Genomic DNA, 22,578 nt, shown 5'->3' on the forward strand with positions numbered 1-22,578 from the left:
CACAACCCCTACCCCAAAGCGTATCAGGACTATTCCTGCTAGCTTCCAGCTCCAGGGACAGCCTTGAAGAAATAAATGTGTTTACAGGAACTTGGGAGTGAGTCGACACAGATTTCAGAGGCTGTAGGGAGAAAGACATGGAGGTGGGTCCAACTATCGAGGATTGCAGTCTTACAGTTTGTTAGACTCATGCCCAAGATACATTATCACTGTAATTACAATAAAGCATCTCAGAGAGCGCAACGACAAAATGCTAGATCTTTATTCTACTGCAGTTGAGCTCAGAAAAAGAATAAAGAACACCCTGCTTTTTCTGTGAATGGCAGGGCCCTGCCAATTCCAAGAGGGGAAAGTAAAAAGCTGTCTAGAAATGATTATGCAAATTTCCTTAGTGGCTTGAGGGGGGGGAATGACATTAAGGTCATTTTGCAAGACCTTGAATATTTTTAATTCAAAATATGTATCACATTTTAATCAAACCAGCTCTGTGCTATTTCTATCCAAGTAATTTGCATTCTGGCTATGTCATGGGGGCAGTTATGAGTCAGCTAAGCTCTCTAATATAATAACTATCAGAAAATTGTGTTGCATTATTCATGTTAATTATGCTGAACCAAACACTGTGGACGGGAAATGTATTTTCCTTTACGATTATTTTTTTTTTTGCCTCGTAGAGATTTTAAGAATTGATTGGACCAAGTTTCTTTCTTAGGATTAAACCTTTCAGACAACAGGGATGTCAAACATGCATGTGCCTTTGCAAACAACAGGAGCTCAGCGTCTGGGTTTTTGTTACCTTTGGCTGGTGTAGCTGCAGTGTATAGATTTCATTTCTTCTTAAACAGCTAAAATAAATAACAAAAGCCGTTGCCCTGAATTAACAGCACGTTCAGCATTCACAGATACCTGGAACATGCAAAGGAAGCATCTGCTAAGAGAAATCAGTTTTCCTGGCTTGCCTCCACTCCAGTCACTCTAGTATTTTGACTTTTGTCTTAAAATTTTAAAAGACGACTTGCTTTTTCATGAGTAGCCTTATTAAGTATACCATCCACCCCATACCACAGGTATACAGGGACAGCTGTAGATATCTGTATAGGTGTCTCTGGAATTCAAATTAGCGTGAGCCAAATCTGTATGATTTCACCTATAATACAGCTTCACCAGGAAGCTCTGGAAAAAAGTCCCTCTACTATACCCCATTCCCAACCTACGCATCCACCCATCCTTTCTGCATTTAGACCACGCTCTTCGTGCAGCCAATACAATAAAAAAAAAAATTAAGAGACTGCAGAAGGTGAAGATGTTCCTCATCTACCCCACCAAAGGTAGACAAGGGACAGTTTCCCTGCCCTCCCTGTCTTCCCACTGCTAGCTGTGACAGAGGTTTAATACACCTTGTCACATTTTATGTTCATTAAATAGTCATTACCCCGACATTTTTGTATCAGGTCTCAGTTGCACGGAACTAATTGCATGAGAAAATCCTGATGTAAAGTGTCAGAAGCAGGCTCAACACTCACATGTATTGTCAATAATCATTAGAAACTTCAGTGGATGGCAGACAAGAACATACAGTCAAATATTCTGATAGAATCAAGCAAATTCACAACTTCCTTTGTACAGGTGTTGGGTTTTTTTTAATAAACTCTTAGCCATTAATTTTTTCCTATATTAAGGATAATTCATTATGTTCCCTTGGTTGCTTGCACTCCAAGAAATTCTTCAAATTTCTAAAGAAGTAATCTATAAAAGCAACCTGGTCTAGAAGCTGGGCTGCTACCAGCTATTGTTACCATCTCATCTGTAGGACAACATCTGTATTCGTGCTGTCAGAGCCTTATGACAGTAGCTTTCTGGAATGGCAAGGGAATTAATGGGTCAATGAAGACGTAGGAGAAGGTAAGAAAGGGAAGGATTTAACTCCCCACCTTGAATTTCACCACTGTGACAAGCCTCAGTGAAGGAGTTAGTTACCAAATATTAACGTGCAGGGGCTCGGAGAGCTACTTTTAATTCCCGAAAGCGGAGGAGGCTATGTTCCTTTTGCACACCAATCTATCAACAGCAAGTAACATAACAAAAAGAAATTTATCAACATAAAGTCAGCCGGTTCACAGCCATTTTGCTCCACATAATCTCAACAGCTCTCCAGAACCCCATTATCACCATATCCTTGAGGATGTCTAACATAAAAGACTATTAGCTCCTGTTGTAGGTGTAGACCTGAACATAACCACTGGCAGATTTATGCTGCTACAAATACAGCTGCTTGATCAAGACCGTGATCAGTAAAACAGATTGATAGTCTGAGCACACTTAACCCTAAAGGGCAGAGTGATAATACTTAGTCTTTATTACAGTAATTTAAAAGGTATGCTTCGGGTAATTATCATTGGAGGGTTTACATACTTCTAATTTGAGTCTCTGGTAAGTTTATTAATTAAATATTTGCAGATCCAGAAGGATAACGTAGGCATCATGCACAAATTTTAGAGAACGTGTGCCATGGACAGTGTGTCGATAGGTGCCTTCAAAGTCAGAAAGCTCTCTTGAAAAGGACAAAGCAATAAGGTACCTTGAGCTTGATTTGAGAAGGCTTTCAGGCGTGTGTTTTCCCACAGCTTTCATCAAGGAAACTTCCAACAACCAAGTTCAGCGTACAAACTTGCCTCTGAATCAAGTTTTAATGAATGTCTATTATCCTCATTTTTCAGAGCAGGCGTTGGGGACAGCAGGCAATTCTGAGTGCAGCATCGCCGCTTGTTTTTAAGAAATGCAAACTGAAGGTAATAAAACAATGAACTTGACATGCAAGAACCAATACACATGCCTATACTGACACACGTTCAGAAAAGACAGTTGCCTGAGACTCTCTTAGCTTCTGGAGAGACTGCTGGATTTAGTTTGGTATGAAAAAATTGTACCCAAAGTGAGACTGATTTTTGAAGTCAAGCTTGCTGGTATTTTCCCTACAACTCACTGTAATTACCTAGCAAAGCATCATCAGGAGACACCCCAATTATTCACTACACTACAACCTTAACTGTATTTAGAAGAAAAATGACTATTTGCTCAGGAAGTTGCAAAAGGACATGCCTTGAATGGAGCCTTGACACAGGTATGTGAGGCACAGCAGCTGGAAGGGTTGAAATAAATCTGTCCTCACTTAAAGCTACCAGGGGTGTGCCTGGGCTTCTGATTCCCTCTTTCTTTGGGAATATAGGCGCTGATGCTGCATACGCCTGCATAGGTGCTCCCTCAAGCAGTCACTAAGTGGTTGTCACTGCTTCTATTCTTATATTTTTATTTAGTGTTTTGACCCTTGCTAGAGAACAATACTAGCTCATACCTGCTGTCTCCTCTCTACTCCGTACATACCTGCATGGCGTGTAGGTTCACAGGGGCACCGACTTCATGAGCCTGAATGGCAGTCAGCACAGTTACCCCAGCAACCATATACCAATTATCAGGTCAACAGAAAATGTAGTAATTCTTCTTAAGGACTTGAATAACATTTTTACCAGCTAAATAAAAAAAAGAAGGTCAGCCAATGCTAATTAAATATAATGCTGCTTTGTGCAGCAAAAGCAAAAGGAGGCCTGTTAATGAGCTAACAAAATCAAAATTAATGGTTTTATGTAACACCCCCCCCCAATCAATTATTTTGCAATAAGCATCCCAGCACACAGCAAGTTACACAGGCAGAAGATTACCATGCTGTTGTCAGCATAACCTAAGAATCCATCCAACAAGTGGGGCGGTAAGCAAGGAACAAGGTCCTGCACGTGGCTCAGACACTGGCAAACAGGGCAATTCAGAAAGTATCTTTGTCCTGCTAGTTCACATCCCATCTCCTGTTTAATTGCTTAGGGTTGATTCCTATTACGCAGCACCATTGATTACATGTACAAAAACATCTGAGACTTCAAGCACTAGCTGTAAATATTCCTGAGATGGGTGTCTGCACCAACCACAGATGACTACGAGATATTTTCACATTGCCTACAGTACAGTATTGCATCAACAATAACTCCCCTAGATATTTATAATTCCATTAAGCCAGTAAAAATTCATGAGCCAGTATTTATGTAATTTTCATCACTAGAAGAAATAACACAGTTTCCTCCAGGATTTCCTAGGCTTGTCTGTAGTGTTAGAGCCCTTCAAGTCTGCCCCAGGTTGCGTTGCCCTTAACCTAGAACTTAGATCATGAAACCAAACACACAGACTGGCTGTACCACGACCAGCTGGGGTTTAGATGGCTGAAGTCTGGTCTGTTTTAAGGACTCTAACTTCCTGGGTTTGGGGAAAAAATCTTTAGAGCTCTTACAGAAGTGTCAAGGCATGTCACAGGAATGCATATGGACAAGCTTTTAGGACTACTCTTCTTAACTTTCAGATAAGCAATTCAGCACCTTCGAGTCTAAACCTGTTAATAAATTTGGAAGGTGCTTTGCAAGCATTCAAATAAACAATAATCATGACTACAAAGACTGCTGAAGAGCAACATCAAATATCAGATTTGAGAGGAACTGAGCTTTATTTTTTTTTTCCTACTGCACAGTCTGAGCTTCCTGCCTCACTGAGAGGATGCTGGAAATTTGGGCTAAGTGGTACACTACTGAGGCTGTTGAGCTGGGACCTGGAGGCTCACAATGTCTTCCTCTCCAGTACAGAGAGTGCACCTGCGACCTTTGGCACAACTCATGCAGAAACCCTCTCCTCCACAATAGGACCTCATTTGCTACAGGTCAACCCTGCTGGCCTGCAGTACAAAGGTATATGATAAACACATGTAAGTGGGGGTTTCTTGTCCATTTTGATTACTCAAGGGAAAAAAAAAAAAATCTTTTTTTTAACTTGATTTTTCACTCATACCTAACTCTCCTCAAAAAGAAAGAAATTCTTGGCTAAATGATGATGAATTTACAATGGGAAGCTATAAATCCATCTTTGGGTACAGAAGGTAGTACAAACTGCAAAAACAAAACTTCTACATCAGTCTTAGTTCACAAAGATCGAGTTCACTGCATCCATCTCCACTCATTGTTCTCTCTATAAATCTCCTTTGCTAAGAGCAATACCAGGTTTCCCAGAGGCATCATTTACTGTTACAAGGTCCATTCTTCAGCTGATTTTGTGCACACAATTATTCCAACTTAGGAAAGGGATTGGATTTTTTGCCTTTTTTAAAAAAAAAAAGTTTGCAGCTCAGTTTTTCGAATAACCCAAAGCTTTAAACAAATTTCAGAACAAATTGAACTTAAGACATCCAGCTCCAGATCCCATTTATGAATCTGAAAAAAATCTAACAATTCCTTTCCCTCCTCCATTTCCTTTGGTATTTACAAAACACAGAGACACTTCATCTAATTTAATTCATATCACACTTAATATTTCCTAACTTCCTCAAAAAGTTTTCCGAATACTTCTATCCCACCACCGCCCTCCCACCGGTTTCCCTTCTCCCACTGCTCACTGCAGCAAGGGCAAGCAGCCACAGCAGAACCCATGCCATAAGCTCTCATCTGTGAATGGGTTGATTTAGGTTTCCAAGTGTAGATTTCTCTACATTTTTGTTCCCTTCATGGTTTCAAGATGCATGCCTCAACTGAAAGCTCCTTGTGGCGTCGACTATTTATTCAGATAATAAACTCTGAGGCAAAAGCATTTTATAAGTACTTATCCAGCCAGGCCAGATGGGACAAACTTTGGAATTCTACCAAAATAAAATGACTAAAAAAAAGGTTTCATTCTCTGCATCTCATTACAGCCAGTTTCTCCATGTACCGGTGGCTGCTGTGGATGAATAGCAGCACAAAGTTTGCTTTCCCATCAGAGTGAACTGAAAACATGTGATTTTCTTTGTGCCGTGACCATGTAAACACACAATTACTGCTAACAGCGACCGGGAGCTGCAGGATACACGTTTACCTTTCCGAGCACTGCGGTGCACCTCTGTCCAGAGGAAAGCAAGAAAACTGGCTGGTGTTGCTGAAGAACTGCAATTTGGAAAGCCCAACGGTGGTTTCAAAAAGCAAGTTTCCCTGCAGGAGACAAAGATGAGATGTGACAATTACTGCAGAACCATCTATCGGAAGGAACACTCAACAACCTAAAAACGTCAGCTCTTGTCATGTTACTGACACTGCTGGTGATTTTAATTGCCTTTTGTCCTTCTCAAGTGAGCAATAGAGAGGACAGGTGAAATATTAGATTTTAAGTCCCTGGAAGTTTAGTCCAACAAACATAAAACAAACGTAAAATCCTTGCCGTGTCCTTTGCAGCAAGTGAGGCTGTGAATGAGCAACTTCACAAAGGCATGGCTGGGAGGAAAACTTTTAGTAGGATAACTTTTAGTGGGATAGTTTTGTCCAAACCCCCTTAAAATTACAACACGACCATGTTCTGTTTCCAAAACCTCGACCATTGGCACTGTTTGAAAACATGAGGCAAAGAAACTGCTCTGTGAAGCTTGCGTTGCTTACCACATCTGTCACAAAAAGCCACAGAGTGAACCAGGGAATGGCAAAGGAGAAACCAGAAATTAGCAATTTTCATAACCAGATTTTATATTTTTCCCCCCACAACCTGTAAACTTAATGTTTTCTATCAAGTTTCCAAATGTTTAAACTCTTTTTTTGAGGTTTGAATACATTTCCTAACAGAAAGGCATTTTCTGTTCCGAGGCGATGTGTTCTTTAAGCCTCACAAAACCCAAGACTGAGTTTAGATTTGATGGCATCATTTTGTAAATCCTTTGTGTTGGTCAATTGCCTTGGGCATCTGCACTCATAATTCCTCATACAACCGTGCTGCAGCATAGCTGTAGTGCAAGAAGATTTGCACATCCTTGTGGCACTAAACCTTTCCAGTATTTACTTGGAAAGAATGCATTTCCAACTTCAGTCCAGTGATTCCTCCCGTGCTGTCAGGGCATCCATCACTGATGAGTACGCTAGCATAAATCCCTATAAAGTTAGAGAAACTCAACTCTGAAAGCAAATATCCGAACAGACAGCACCAGGATCTCACAGACCACCACAAAGCACCCCCCCCCCGGCAAACTGCTCTTCAGGAATCTGGCAATGGACAGGCTCATGAAGAGAAAACTCTGGGAGATCTGTCTATTAAGGCCTGCTGTGTGGAAAAATCGTATTCAGATATATGGAGAAGATGCATGAAGCATTCTGTTACACTGCCTGACAGTTGAAGCTAACTGAAGCTCTGTTACCGTGAGGATCAGCGATGGCTCCAGCTGGTTCCAGTTTAAAGCAAGTTTACTGGTGCAGGGAGGGCTCACTGACAACAGCTATGACCCACAGCAAAGTGTGACATTTCATTTTTAGGGGATCAAGCATTCCCAACATTGGTAAACTACCTGAGCAGAGCAGGGGGAAGATGCATTCGTCACAACTGAACCAACATTATTCTGGGTGGCAACCCTCTGGAAGTCTAAAGAGAATAAATTAAAGAGGAATTAAATACACAAAATGTATTTTCTGTGCGTGTGTAAGTACCTGCATAGAGATGTATGGCTCTTCATAATCTTTAGCATGTGATGCTCACGTATCACAGGTTTCTGCCCTTCTAGCAGCAAGAGGCAAAGCCTCCCAATTCCTCAGCTGCTGCGGTTTATTCAGCTTGGTCTGTTATCCTAAACCACAGCACGAATGCAAGACAGCATGAACTGCAAGGAGTAGACACACACTGAGCTTGGAAGGAGAGCTGTGAGCAGTAAAACCTGAAAGCTCTGGAGCTAAACCCAATAAAATGTGCTGCCCCTTTCAGGATTTGCAGCCTAATGGAAAGGTTCCCGTTGACTTCAGTGAGCTCCAGGTCATGCCTGGGGCTTTTACAGGAATCCTGGCTCCCAGTGCCCATGTCTGGCCTGAGTTATACAGGGCGCTGAGGTAATTTATCCAAATAACCTGGCAGGCCAAAGGTGTTGGTCCTGGGAATCAATCCCCCTCAACCATCCCTTCCAACTACGTTACTGAGGCACTAAATACCAGGCACAATGTGCTGGAAGGGTAAATGATGTACAAAAGCTGTTAAGTCTCGGCAGATTTTTGAACAGTCCTCAAAACTGAAGAGAGAAAAGCATAAGAAGAGTCTTTTTGCCAGTTTTCAGCCCTGTATACACTGCAAATTCAGCTTACTGTTCTTGAAAAGGAAGGAACATGGATGTTTTAGCATCAGCTGGAAAGTTCGGAAGGATTTGGTGGGTTCACATCTTGAATGGGAAGAGCCAGCTCACACAAAAGCATCCCACGCCACATCGGCTTTTGTTCCAAGTCACTATGCCCAACTCTGTCTAGACAGACTCACGTACCATTAAAAAATAAATAAAAATAAAAATAAAAATAAATAAATACACTCAAGATCTTAAAGAAAAACCATTCAACTGTACAGGATTCCCTTGAAAAGGCTTAAGATTGGAAAATGTTTTTGAACAGACAGACTACTCCGTGAAAAGCAGAGACACAAGTTTGAGAAGAAAGGGGTTTGGCTTTAAATTTATTTTATTATTTTCCCTGCCTGGTAATGCCTTCAGAAGAGTTGGAAACTTGGAGGAATCGTTAGCCGTTGCAAAGGAAGTTTCTGCTGCTCAGGATGCTTTGTCACATCAACAGAGGCAACTCATTGCATTTCTTTCCAAACAGAGCAGTGAATCTATGGCATCAAGAAAATGCTCACAAAAAAAAAAAAGTGAATTAAACCTAAAAATGTTGTTTGGAGACAGCAATATAATATCTACACAGCTCTTTAAATCTCAGGAGCTTTACCAAGCTGTGGGTGGGGCAGACTGAGAACATTTATGACGTGCTTTAGCATCAGGCTTTAAACCAACTTTGAAATTTCAAGCTTGTTTTTCTTTCCACTTGAAATACAAATGTTATTCCTCCTTTTTACAACTTCTTACTCTAAAAGCTGCAGAGTACAGTCAGCACCTAAGGCTTCTCTGTCCACTGAACCAAACCTTGGATGGCTGCTAACAGATTAATTTTGACAGCAGTGGTATCTATAAAATAAGGACACCGTCATTTATTTTATAAACAGAGGAGAAAGTGCTTAAATTTCCCAGCAAACTAATAAAACAAAACCTGCTGCTGATCAGTTCAAGTGAAGAGCCAAGTGATTAACCATCACTTTGAACGAACACCTTTATTCCTGGGACCTTGGGCTGTCCTAGGACCCAGAGAACAGGACAAACCTCAGCTTTTGGAGAAGAATTAGACTCCAAGAGGCTCTGAATTAAGGCTTACCTGCAGAACACACCAAAATGGTGTAGGATGGAAGGCAGAAATGCAAGTTATTACAGCTATGCAGGTGCAATGCACACGACTCATGGCCCCTAAGGAACGCAGTGGGATGTCTGGCACGCAGCGAGCAGCAGGTCACATATAGTCCTGGGATAAATGTTTCATTTCCTCGACATTTATTACCAAAACTGTAGCAACAGCTTGATTTCTTTTCCTTGTCTCTCCTCCACGCATGCTGAGAACTTCTCCAAAGTTACTCATGCAATATATTTCTGGAGGTTAATTCAGGACAAAAATCCCAGGAAGCAAATAGCACAGAAACTACCAACATATTCCTTTTTTTATTGTTTCTGACAATCAGTAGTAAAATGTGTTGCTGCTACCAAGGGAGCCAGTTCTAGCATTACTCATTTTACATTAGGATCCAGAAGAATAAATCCTTCCAGAGCTCTTGCTGGCATTAAGCTGAAACATAAGTCTAGATTTGTAAAGGAAATGTATTAAACAGATGAGACAGCAGTAGAATACAGATTTAAAGGAGAAGAGAGACATATCTTCCTGCCCTGTATACTATTAAAGAACAAACAGAAGGGAACCACATGGAAACAGCCGAGCTGCAAATAAGCATCAACTAATACATAGATGCGTCACCCGAAAAGGAAATAAATCTCTGTATTTCATCCTGTTCTGCTTAAAATCTGGAAGCTTCTGCAAGAACAGATCAAGCGGTCCAGGAGAGCACCCACACGGTTTGGATGGAAACTGCCCGAATCTTGTTTCCTAAAGAAAAGGAGAACACAGGCAGTATACAAAGTTCTCTTTTCAGCATGAAAACAGTGAAGGACTGGGACTTTGTCCTCCTGGACAGGTTGGAGGAACTTGTAGGGGAGAAGCACAAAGAAAATAAAAGGCAAGTACAGTTCGAGGATTATGTGTAGAGGTTTAAGTACACCTTCTGGGCACAGCAAAAAACAACTGGTGGACCACAAATGCCTTTTTTTGTTATTAAGTTCACAGGGCCACTTCACAGCAACAACCCAGCTGGTTTTGCTGCAGTGCTAGACAAAAAAAACACTACAGCAAAGAGAAAAGATAATCCAGCTGTACAAGCAGGGAATGGAAGTCAGGAGATGTGGCAGCTTCGGTATTTAGCTCTGCCAGGTATTCCCTGCATGCTCCACAAAACATGGTTCCAGCATTAAAGCAAGTGAACATTTTTTCCTCAGATCTCTCTTCGTTTCAGAGCCTGTAGGACCACTACACAGCCCAGCCACACCGGGGTTTAGCCCCTACTAGTACTTTCACTATAAAATCATAAACTTGACCGCTAAACTTGGAAAAAGTATTTTGTCACGAAGAATCACCATGACTTGGGTACAGACAACAGAGCAGAGATGCCCAGAATGTCCCAGGGATGCTATGAAGCCACAGTGCATATTTTTAAATCAATTATCCTGGACAATTTTATGAACAGCTGCAGAGATCAAGTAAATTGTACTCTCTAGGTTTACAGGGAGCAGGCATGAAAATTGTATGGAAATACTGTAATCAGAGGGGTTTTTTCATTGTTGTCACTGCACAAAGCTGGAAAGTACTCCATTAACCTAGGCTCCAGGTGCAGCAAACCCTGTTTGAAGTACGGAATCAGGACCATTATACACTTAGGCAATATAGCTGGCTAAAAAGCTTCAGCAGACCTGCACAATTATTTAGCAGCACAAAGCAACTCCTAACCACTGTCCCCAGAGTTCGTGTAAGAGATGCTCATGTGACAAGCAAGCTAAGTGTTCAGTGTTGAAGCCCTTCTGACACATATTTTGATCATAGGCAAATTTGTTCTATGTATCTAAAGGTAAACATAATAGAAATAAAAGTCTACAGGATTTAAGGTGTCCAAAAATTAGAGTTTAGAAGAGTAAATAAAAGAAATCAGAGGTCTCGAAAGGATTTGATTTTACTCCTCAGTACTCCTTACAAGGTATTTGGTATTGCCCAGTGCAGGTGTAATCACTGGCTGCTGCTTCTTTGCCATTCAGTGTATCCTGAGGCTCCTTTTCTATTACGATCAAGCCTGCTGAAGGAGAGAGAAGCCCTACCCTGCTAACACTGCTCCGGCGTGGCCGCAGGGTTTGCAGCAGCAGCTGTTGGAGCACACAAGTGCTGGCACTGCCGCTGCTCCTGAAACAAGGACTTCAGCTAATGCATCCACAGGCTTTTTTGGTCTCTTAGGTGAAAGGCTCATTTCAGCTTCCTCACGTGTTAGTTATCCGCTCCTTGCATTCATTCGTACATCAGCCCATAACAGACAAGGATACACACCTCTTACCATGAAGAGGAAGCTCAAGGGGCTGCACCGTGCTGCTTGCATACAGGCAGGCAGATTATCACTCCCAATCCCCTCCCCACTGCAGAGCAGGGGGAAAACCAGCAAGGGACAAAGAAAGGTCTTCAAAATCAGCACATCTTTGGGGCCTGATTAAAACCCAGCTCGGATGCTGCAGCATTTCCTTGCCTGTCACACGAGGCTGCTCCACACAGCTGTTTGAGCAGGAGAACAAAATCAAATTGCCTGTGCTGCCCAGGCAAAGGGAATGAAAAACCACCCTGGCTGTCAAGGTGGAAAAAACGATCTAGTCCGTGGTGTGCCAAGGGCTGTAGCCATCATTAGGAAGCATCGAGCCCAGAGGAACAATTACAGCGCGACAGATAACACAGCGGTGCTGCACCCACAAAGGAAGCTGAAGAAGAGGTGGGAGCTGGATGCTGGGGGAGAGGTGGCAGCCTGGGTTACATCAGCACGCTTCGGGAGATCACCCGCATGTCTGCGGTGCACGAGTCTCCCCCAGCAGCGCACAAACGGCGAGCAGGCAGGTTTGCAAGTCAGGCTGACAGCCCAGTGCAGGCCCTTTGGTGACAATATCATCTGGGCTAGTCAACTAAGGCTGCCCAGGGCTGAAAGCTGATCTGCAGACCTTCAGCGCATCAGATGAATTGTACTTCAAAAGGACTTGATCCAACCCTCCTTAAATAATTGATTTTTTTTTTCCTGCTGTTAATAAACATTATCTGCAAAGCCTTTTGGATGACTGCCCTTCCAGAAGCTTTATAAAAGAGTCACCCAAGCCAAGGCAGCACACTGGAAGCAGTGGCTGAAATGCAGTTCCAGGGAGTTCAGAACCAACAAGCCAACCAAAACTAGAAGTACACAGACCAAGAATGTGTTTCCTCACAAAAAAGGACATCTCTTTTCTGGCTACAACAGCAGAAGGGTGGTTCTAATAAGCTGACATAAATCATCGGCTGGTGATGCTGATTACCAATCCTTCCCCATCCATTCCTTCTTCCCCTGCAGCCCAAGTGCAGCATCCTCTACCAACACTCAAAAGTGGCAGAGCAGCTTGTCGAGCCCACAGTGCTTGTTTGTGACCATTTAAGAGCAAAGATATTCCTGTGATATCCCAGACAGGCCAAAAGAACAACCTGACAGCCAGCTAACCCAGGCTCTGTGCAGGACTTGAAGATCTCAGCACGGCACCACCGCACACGCACGGCTTGCACATCCAGTTTCACTGGGCTCCTTCCAAGGGGAACACGCGGAGTTAAGCATTCACACCACATCCTGCAGAAAAAGGTGCTTTCCCCATCCTTTCTACTACAAAATTCTGAAGTGTTCATTCACATTTAGAGCTTGGCACAGGAAGAGAAAATCCAAGGCTTGTCTATAGCTCAAGATGTCTGTGTGGGTGAGAAATCCATCATCACTTTTACCACCTGCTCTTGGAGGCCAGACCCAGTGTGGATCTTGAACATAGCAAGCGCTGCTCAAGGTCTTAGCGTGATCTTCAGCAAATCTTTACTATCTCGTCCATCAGCCACATAACTCAGATAATGCTAAATTCATCTCTGTGCCCTGCAGGAACGCACAGTGTTCTCCTATAGAGGACTTCTAAAAACACAAAAGCTTGTAAACATTTGATTTGTTTTCAAGTCTTGTTCAACGCGAAAGAAACTCGTCTGTAGCACTGAACAATATGCTGCGTACCTGAGCGAGGCAAATCTGAGCAGTAAGCTGTTTATCAGCGTGCTGCTCTAACAGCTGGATTCTCTATGAAAAAGCCGAATTTCAAAAATCACGATATTTGGGACCGTATTAGAACCAATATAGATCTATTAATAGAGAAATGAGAAACATCCCATGGAATTTCATCCGGATTACATGAATTGAACAGGGGACACTGAATAGTTTAGAGAACGTAAGCAATCCAAAGACAAATAAACACTACTGCTTAAGTGTTCCTAAAAAAAATAAAGATTCTGCTCAAGGGGGAAATTATAAGCCCAAGTGCTTCAGTTACTCTCAGCAGAAACTCATATATTAGTCAAAACTTAGTGTATTTCCAGCCACTGAGCTGTGTTGCACATAATTACAGGGCGGGGATTCAAATCCACTATATTTGCTTCACTTAATCCTATAGAACGTTAATGTGGCATGGCACACACAACATTTATCGTGAGAAAACAGATTAGGAGTCCCCTGCTACAATAATAGTCCAAACGACAGCAGTGTTTTACCATCACACTACATGAATAGCGGCCACGGGTGATCATAAAGAAGATTTGCAGGTACGAGGGAGTACCCATTACGTCTGCATCCAGCGCAAGTCCACAAGGGCTGAACTACGTAGGGAAGGTATCAAAAACGGAGCTCCAGACAAGAAAGGGTTTCCTCTTTTCCACCAGGAATAATCATTTGCAACCCAATGAAAAATTTTACGCAAACTGAAATGAATTAGTTTGTTTCCACTTGAGTTGGAGAAGGCTGCATTTGTTATTTAAGCAAAGCCTTAAGATTAGTCATTTTAATTGAAATACTTGTTTTAAAAACTGTTAACGATGGCAAAATTGAAACTGTTTTTGTCTGGCACCTAACACGTGAACCACACACTTGCCTGGAGACTGCCATAAAACTGAAAAATAATCATGGCAGAAAAAGATAACAAGTCTCCAAATGTGTCTACACCTGCTGAAAGAAGCTTCATTGACACAACTCTAAACACAGGCCACGTTACCAAATTCACTCGTACTTACATAAATACTTCTGGGCTATTTAGATGCCAACATTTAGTTTTCAATTGCTTTTTTAATGAAACCTCCTTCCAAGTCTTGACACAACAGATTATTCCTTGATAGGATGAATTAAGGTCTATACAGTCTTCTGAAGCATCACATTTAATGACTATTTACTTCGAGCCAGGGTTGTAAATTGTTCCGATTCAGACTTGATACACCCATGCTGTTAGAGAGCTCAAATATTCTCCTAATATCGCAGCAGAATCTCATTAACCTGCTTGTTTAAGGGTATTTATCCTTTTGACTCATCCGCTGCGCTTCCTTTATAGTCCTTTAAATTTAATTTAATTTCTACTGGGGATAAAGAAGGCGGCTGGGGGAGACTGGTCACATATTCCGACTGCATTTCCTTCTGGCTGCAGCTGCTGACACCCGTTTGTGGCAGACACCTGCGCGCAGCATCCCTGCACTAAGTGGAAGCTCTTGGAAGCTGCTCCTACCCAGCACCAGCACCAACCGCTCACAAAGCAGCCCCTGCAACACAGTTTAAAAGAAATTCCTTGAGCAGCATTACAGAAATCACCGAGGGAAGGCTCCAGCCACCCTCCCAAGCTGGCACTTAGAGATTTTATCTGCAGCTCTAGTTGTTTGCATTGTAATGTCGCCGGTTTAAGGAGCTACACAAAGCTTTACAACTGTAGGAATAAACAGCGCGTTGGGGCTTTATTTCCTCTTCTCTCCCCAACTGGCAATGCTGCTGAGGATAAAAGGATTAATGCACAATTACTCCTGACATAAAGAGATGGGGAAAAGACCCAGACCCTCTACTTGCAGCAAGCAGTGCCCGGTTTGAAGCCCACCGAGGACACCAGAAGCCTTCCTCCTGAATACCTGGACAAGTTATTAAGAAAACACTTCCAAGCACTCCATCCGCTGGACAATGCCTGCCTGCCTGCCTCAGAGCACATGCGATACAGCCCGACCTAACCATGCTGGACAGGGGAAATTCACAAGCAAGGTTTGCTGTGGTGCTGAATGCGAGCTGCTGCTCAAAAACTATAGGCCAAGCAGATCTTTTATCTGTGCAGCAACGCAATCGCTGGTGGAGCATTTTACAGCCTCCAAAGAGGTTCTAGGAACAGCGACAGGTCAGCAGTTTTTTCCTCGAGTCACTCTACTGTGAATTAATACAGTTTAATGAAGTTAGCGATGTGCTGCAGCGGATGGTTCAATGGGTTGTATTTGAAGTTCAGCTCTCTCTAGGCTTCGGTTTGGCTTTGTCCACAAGGGCACAGCAAACACAGAGCACGCTGAGCAGACTGCACTGGTCCCGAGGTGCTGAGCCTTCCCAGTTCTCCTTTCCCCGAAAATAAACGTGCTGAATGTGCTCCCAGCCTTGCCAATGGCAGTGAATGAGGTGATAAATGTTAGGGAAGTAGCTGTGCTATTTACAGTGAATTCATTATTAGCATCAAATAACACATTAACATTTGTTTTATTAATGGAAAAATAGAGCTTAATAACCTCATCCATTGCTAGCAGAGCAATGCAGGGCTTAATCAAAATTGTGTTTCTTTCAGACATTTTTTTAATCAGCAAAGCCGACCGTCCTATACTTGGGCTAAACAATTTTATCTGTAATCACCAAAACTTACTATATCCCCTTCATTACATGCTTTCCCTCCAAAGTAATACCTCTGCAACGTTTAATTATGCAGTACATTACAAATCCATCATCTTTACAGCAGAAACAGGTGTATATGAAGAACTTCTTTCATTGCGAGCACGAATAGTTTTATTGTACACAACCTAAATAATGCAGCATGTTGTTTGAGTTAGTTACTCGGCAAGACTATTAGATTTCAAGACTCTTATCTTTTGAAAAGGCTGTCTTTTAAAGCTCATCTTGCATTAAAGACACAAGCACATACTGCATTTTGACAGCCGTGCTGTCTACATACATGTCTACTTCCATGCCTACAATGTGAGCGGACACCCAGCATCCAGCAAGCTTCCTGGTATCCAGGTGGCTGTAATGAAGTGATCTGGAAATGGTTTCCTTCAGAAAAATAATAATAATAATTTTAAAAGAAGATGCTGCACTAATTGGAAGCCCCTCATCAGCAGTATTTGATCCCCCTCTTTGGGGTGGCATTTGTGTCAAGCTGCTTGGTCTCTAAGCACAGCCTTCACTTGTGAAACAGATAAATCACACACCACCACTTCCTTATGGGGGATCTTAAAAACAAATGCTCAAAAAGCAACCCGACTACTCTTGGATTGAGCGTCTTGTTGCTAGAGATGATGAACTAATAGGATTTCTACCCTACCACAGACTTGTGCTTCATATAGGTGGTTGTTCCATGTAGCCTCTGTGGGATCTGCGGGACCAAGAGCAGAAGCGAAGCCTTCTGTGCTCTAACCCCAGTTCCTCAACCGTCCTGAGCTGAAAACTAAGCCAAGGAAGACTTCAGGTAGGACACAGACTGAGAGGTTTGAGGTTCAGTAAAGGAAAAAGCAACATTAAAGGTCTGCCTTCGAGACCTGGGGACGCTCAGAAGCTTCAAAGGACAGGTTAGATGTACAGCCTGAAAACAACCTTCCAGGAGCCCCTCAAGCTTTACTTTTTCCATCAAAAGGTAATAGAAACTTTATTTCCAATGTAGCACAGGAAGGGAAGAAAAGGGCACAGAGCTAAAACCTTCCAGTGTGGAAAAGGAGGTTGAAAAAAAAAAAAAAAAAGACACAAGACTTATCTGCAGGGTTTGTAATCATTTCTGGCTTCCTCTCATCCTGTTCCAAGAACTGATCCAGGCTACGACCTAACCCTCCAGACTGCTCTGTTTTACACTCTGCTTCCCACTTCCTTACATGATCCCCAGAAATAAGCACCGCAGAGCACGCTCTGACATCGCCTCTAAAACACCTTCTGCTGGGAACTGTGCCAGGGTACAGCTTTCAGAGAGCTTTGGGGCTATTTCTGCCCGTACCGAAGCTGCTTTATTTTACAAGAGCGCATGAAAAGGGATTTTGGATGACAGAATTTAGCCCCAGTAGAGAGAAAGTTTCTGAAGTTTGAAAACAGATGATTTTAAATGCCCCAAGAGGATGTTTCAAGGAAAAAAAGCACTAAGTCTTTAACAAAATGTTTGCATGCTATTTTGAAGGCACTCCCTCCACTGTTACAAACCCTCAATTTCATGAAGCAGATATTAACAGAATTTGCACATATATTCCAAAGGTAAAATAAATCCACATCTCCGCTGTTTTAGCCTCACCGGACTACAAGACATCCACCTGGGACACCAAAAATACAACCTGCAAAGGCTTTGGGAACAGAAGTTTAATTGCAGCTGCATTTTCCATTTCCATTCCAGCTGTCTCTCTGCTTGCTTACAGCAGGGCTTAGGAAAGAAGGCGGATAAGACAATAGGGACTCCCAGACTACTTCCAGCTCTGTCTCCACCCAGTGGCCTCAAGCAGCGACTTAAGAAGCACAGGGCTACGCGATGGTTCACATCTGAGATACAGAAAAATTATTTACACATTTCTTCCGTGGCCGTAAGACCAAGACATTGCTCTGTACAGCAATATCTGTGCGGAGCACTGCGAAGCCTCACCCCATGCCTGCTGAAATTAGAACTCCCCACCTATGCCAAAGGACCCCAGCTGAAAATGTCCTTTAGATGGGTTGCAAATAATGCACTTGAAATAACTTCTTCCTGTGCAAGGAGATCAGATATAAGTTGTCTCATGGCTGAAACCATGCAGCTCCTGCACTCACAAGTCCATTGCTCCACATGGGCCACCTCTCAGCTTTTTCGGTTAACTTGGAAGCCAGGAAAAAAGTAAAGAAATATGTAAAGACAGGTTGCTAGTTGGCCTAATTTCTTTGTCTTACTATGAGATCTAGCTTAATTCTGAAGCTCTACCCAGAAGTACTTTTATAAAATGCATTTGTGTTTCAACATCTTGCCATACACACTTCCTCCTTGGACGCCAATTTTAGTTATAAAGAAGCTGTCTTAGCACGAGGCCCAGTGACACGTCTCAGCCAAGTCCGGAGCTATAATTAAAACTTGCAGGGGAGGAAGGTAGGTGGCATCAGGCTTCCAGCCGCTCTTTTTAATACATTGCTCCTGCCGAATGCAAAAGGCCATGTGCAATGCAAGCAGCGTGCTCCTGCTCCGTCCTGCCCGTGCCTTTTAAGAAGGAACGCTTGCTAACTGGCGATTAACCACCTTCTGCCAAGGTGCACATACCAAGCAGCAATGTGATCGCTACCCCTGTGATAAGAAAAAATGTTATTTATGCTACAAGTCTCTGGCAAGTCCGCTTTGCCCAGCCAGAGGGAATGGTTTCAGGCCCTCAGTCTGTGTGCTTCATTTGCAAGGAAGCGGGGAGTTTCAGGATTCACCAAGGCTGCCAACTTTTGCAACCACAGCCTGAGGTTTTCTCCCCTCACTCCCCTCTGGCTGCAAAGAATCAATGCTTTTATGAAATAGTTTCAAGTCCTTAATGTTTGCAAATAAAAGGATAAAGAGGTAAAGACTGGAGCTATTGCACAACAGAGAGGCGGTTCGTGATCCACATAAACATCACTCAGAATGGAAAAGGATGGACAGTGTTAAAAATCACATTCCCAAAGCTATTGCTAGATCAGCTGCAAAGTCAAGAATACACAAGCTCAAGTTGGCTCAGCACCATCCTGAATGAAGCAGTAATCGTGTACTAAAAGGTCTTTCTTGCCCATCTTTCCTCGCTGTCTACAGCCCTGGTGGCTGCCCATGTCCCCAGGCAGTGTCTTCAACAAGGGGCTTGTTCCAGCCTGCTTCCAGAAGATGAAACCATAGGCTTAAGCGGGTTTCTGGATTTCTTTGGAGCTTTCCCATTCCCTCACCCCTGTGCTATTATTTGACACTTAAATATTTGCACAACAAACAAGCAACAAAGAGGAACTCAAGCTGATAGATTTAAATGTACACAACAATAGACCCAGAGCAGATAATGTCTCACCAGGAACATTAGACATCCCAAATTAAATTTGTTTGCGTGTTTTCTCACACTTACATCCACAAACAATTTGAAATTGGCCCGTGACTGAGAGCAGGAAAAATAACCTTTGTGTCATACAAATCACAAAACCTTAAGCAACTTCATTGTTTCCATACTCATAGAGCAAATGAGAAAATAGCTGGCTGCTCACTTTTACTGAAACCTTGCTTGTGCACAGATCCCAGAATTCAGAACTGAATCCCAGAACTCCCAGAACTGGTAAGCTGTTAATACGGACAGGAGCCGATAGGACAGCAGATTTTTACAATGGGATTGATAAGGATAATTAAGATCCTTAACTGTGGCAGTCAAGGGATAGTGTCTTTCAGAATAAAGTGTATTTCCCTGTTTTATCTGATAAACAACAGGTCTCTTCCCTGGATAGGATATTAGGTGGAAGTCCAGTGAATAACATATAAACAGGAGAAGGCTTCTGTGCGCTTTAAGGGTCAATTTTCTCTTACATCTGAAAGCAACATTAATGTTTCCTCTTAATGGTCCATCGCTTTTTCACTTTTGCTTAGTCCCCTAGCTCCATCTAGCGCCAAAACGAAACAAAAAGCCTTGTTCTTTCAGCAACCTAAATAAACCTAGTCCTCGAAGTCCAAGCCAAAGGAAAAACAATTTGCTTCGTGCCAAGTTCTGTAACTCTGTGTCTCTGCACAGGGATTTCTGCTGATCCAACGCCCCAGACACAAAGGGATCGCAGCCTGCGCATCAGGCAAAACACGATTAGCAGGGGTTCCCAAAGCAGTGTGCAAGCAGGAAGATGGAGAGCTCGTCTTCAAACAAAATCCGCATTATGGACAGGTAAACAGCAATATCAAGACTTTTCCCAGAGGAAAGGCCTGATTCTAGCAGCTTGCTTTCTTTTCCCACAGCCTGCTTTCAGCAGGAGAAGAGAAGGGCATTACCTTGCGCTTTTCCAGCTATTACACTTAGATACCATCACAACTCATGATTCCCTTCCGACAGGGATTTCATCATTTTAAAATGTATTTTCATTTCAAAACGCCCCCAGAGATCCTCCTTGAAACAAATCATCTTTAAACAAACGTTTGAAACTACACCTTATAAATGATGAATAGCTTTTTGTACGGTTCCTTGAGCTGTTTTCCAGTGGCAAAAGTTTAGTAAGCACTACCAGGCAATATTGCTGTAATAAACATAGTCCTAGCTCTGTCATCTCCAAAACTTATGACGTATAAAATACTTTCTTGAAACTCTTAGGTACAAACTACTTGAAGTATTGGATTTTTCAGCTCCATCATCTTAATTACTGCGGAGGAAATCCTGAACTATTTTCAGCAAAGGTAGCTTTTGGAAAAAAAATAATAATAAATAAATAAATAATTCTCTGGAAAATTTGAAAAACTAAAAAAAAAAACAAGAAAAAAAACCAAGAAAAAAAAAGTCTTCCTTCCTATTACCTTTCCTTAAGGGTAAAGGTAAGCAGATCGGGAAGACAAATGCATTGCATCTGAATTGTATTGAACTGGGACCAGAATCTGTTTTCTAATGTTTGCTAAAATGTTACTGAGCAAAGACTAACACAAGTGACACTTTAGACGTTGCAATAGCCCTAATTTTTATTTTCCTGCACTGAATGCCAGATTAGATCATTCAATCTCAATTAGATCATCAATCTCTACTGCTTTAATGATTTTTCTACTCTTCTACAGCAAATATCTGCTGCAGCAAAGCAGGCAAGGCAACTCGGGGAAAAAAAAAAAATCTCCTGTGATTTATATTCCCCATACAGGAATTGGGGCTTTTCACCTAGGAGAGTCGGGGGGTCCTTACCTGGTGTTTACACCCTAAATGAGGTGCACCCTGAGCCTTGTAGACCTTTGGGTCCCTGTTACAGCAGACTTTGCACATCCCATTACTCAAGGTAGAAATAAACACACTGTGGATTGAAAAATCCCCAGTATAATTTAAGCACTAATTAAACAAATCGATTTTTATCACAATTCTTACATATTTACCCAGTGCAAGCAGCATCCCCTGAGAACAGATACTTCTCCACATTCTCATTTAGGAACAAGATAGCATTACAATATCATGCATTACCCTGTTTAATGTCAGAGAGAAGACCATGTTGTCCAAGAACTACATGCACGCAAAATAACAAGAATTTTGTCAAATGTAGTACTTCTTTTTTTCCTGAAAGAATGAATGAGTCCCTTCAAATCGATCACTACATGTGGTAAATGCAGGTAAATGTGAGAAGGAAGGACAGCTATTTGGTAGCATGCTGCCCACAGCTACCATTACTGCAAAGCTGAACTCAGAAGGAAAAGTTCAGAGACGATAACCAAGGGCAACAGCACTGAAAAATTAAATTAGACCAAATCTCATTGCACAGAGTATATTCTCATTACTAAATCCCCTACCTTTCTACCAGAACCACAGCACAACCTCTGGATCTCACCGGGCCAAGCTGCCAATAGCTCAGTTTCCTCCCCAAACACCTTTTTAACGTTTACCCCACCACCACCACCTGTTCATCTGAAGAAACCCTGGTGCAATCACTGCTAACCTTCCCCAGGGAATCAGATTAACTCGATAGCTCTCTATGCTGGTTTAGGTGATTCTGCCCCAGATGAGTTTGGGAATGACGAGATTCTTTGTACGCAGGACCACAGAGAAAATTTTCCAGTAGTTTAGATGATCAGCTGGTGTTTGTGACTTTATTCACAGAAAACAAATCGTGAGATTCACTTCAAGATCTGCCCTGTAGAAAAGCCACGGTTACTGGGCAAGCTGAGGCTTTGCTTTTAGGTCCTTCCCAGCTTCAGTTTGACACATTTAGGGGCATAACCACAGCATGTTTGATGTGCCCATATCTGTGGCTCACAAAAGCTGTTGCTGCCCCACCGCTCACTCCAAAGCAGTCCTCGAGGTCTGCCACTTGCACACGGACAGGCTGAGGCATTAACCTGAATCCAGCCAGTTCCTGCGTAGCTTTGTTTGCCAAAACATTCCCCAGAACAGGCCCAAGGTGGGATGAGCTACCTGCTCACAGCCTTCTTCTGAAAGCTCCCTGCAAGGCTCATCCCGGTAGTAAAACTGTACCTTATCTAAACTGCTCCTCTGAGAGATGCCTACTGCCCCTAGGAGGGCTCCTTCTTTGTTTCTGCACAAATTTGCTCACAGCATTTGCAGCATTGCTCGAAGAAAC

General features: G+C 42.5%; 1 long non-coding RNA gene across 4 annotated transcripts in view; it reads right to left on the minus strand.

Moving 5' to 3' along the window:
* LOC121060532 overlaps positions 1-22,578 on the minus strand; it is a 50,217-nt gene that overhangs the window by 9,184 nt on the left and 18,455 nt on the right. For 3 of the 4 annotated variants that reach the window (XR_005814851.1, XR_005814852.1, XR_005814849.1), the window contains exons 9-12: positions 8,166-8,320; positions 7,385-7,458; positions 5,938-6,050; positions 3,382-3,527 (exon numbers count right to left, since the gene is read on the minus strand). This is a non-coding gene — a long non-coding RNA (uncharacterized LOC121060532). Of the gene's footprint in view, positions 1-3,381; positions 3,528-5,937; positions 6,051-7,384; positions 7,459-8,165; positions 8,321-14,377; positions 14,874-22,578 lie in introns of those variants that run through there. The other variant, XR_005814853.1, reaches the window with a different exon arrangement.

The sequence above is a fragment of the Cygnus olor genome, chromosome 27, assembly GCF_009769625.2.
Source record: "Cygnus olor isolate bCygOlo1 chromosome 27, bCygOlo1.pri.v2, whole genome shotgun sequence".
Classification (NCBI taxonomy): Eukaryota; Metazoa; Chordata; class Aves; order Anseriformes; family Anatidae; genus Cygnus; species Cygnus olor.